Source organism: Colobus angolensis, unplaced genomic scaffold (assembly GCF_000951035.1).
Source record: "Colobus angolensis palliatus isolate OR3802 unplaced genomic scaffold, Cang.pa_1.0 Scaffold237, whole genome shotgun sequence".
Classification (NCBI taxonomy): domain Eukaryota; kingdom Metazoa; phylum Chordata; class Mammalia; order Primates; family Cercopithecidae; genus Colobus; species Colobus angolensis.
Window position 1 is genome coordinate 2,728,782 of NW_012115566.1, and position 829 is coordinate 2,729,610.

Genomic DNA, 829 nt, shown 5'->3' on the forward strand with positions numbered 1-829 from the left:
GAGCTCAAGAGTTTGAGACCAGCTTGGGCAACATGGCAAAACCCTGTTTCTACAAAAAAATATAAAAATTAGCTGGGTGTGGTGGTGTGTGAAAAGAAAATGATCTGGTTTCATCATAAAGTCATTGACCATGAATTCAGGCAGGAGGGTAGGTTGGTAGGTTACATGTCCCAGTAGGGTAGCTCAATCCTTGGAGAAGTGAAAAGGCTGAGAGAAAGTGCCTCTATGGGGCAGGTACATGCTCAGAAGGTACAGCCATGTTCAAGATGTGGGAGGTTGTCCTTTTCCCAAAAACGTGGTTTTGAACTTAATCTTAAATTATTAACTTTTAATAGACCTTTCTTCCCAAGTGATGTGCCCAAATCTGGGCAGCGAGCTGAATACAAGCACTTGCAAAGCAAACACATTACAAAGGAAATCTAAATCATTTTTCAAGAAAGGTGAAGGTTTGTTGCTTTCTTAAGTAACCGTGTACTCTCCACCCAAATCTGTCAGGGAAGTTGGAGCATTTGTTTTACTCTAACTTACCCGGAAATCAAAGTCATTTCCCTTCAGTCTAGTACAGACATGAAACTTGTTAACCAGACTCAATCTGGTGGACCCCCTGACAGGATAATGTTGAAGAGTATACCCATTCTCTTAAATGGAATGCACATTTGAGAGAAGCAGTATAGAAAATGGTTAAGGGCAGGCCGGGTACGATGGCTCGCGCCTATAACCCAGCACTTGGGGAGGCTGAGGCGGGCAGATCACGAGGTCAGGAGTTCAAGACCAGCCTGGCCAACATGATGAAACCCTGTCTCTACCAAAAATACAAAAATTAGCTGGA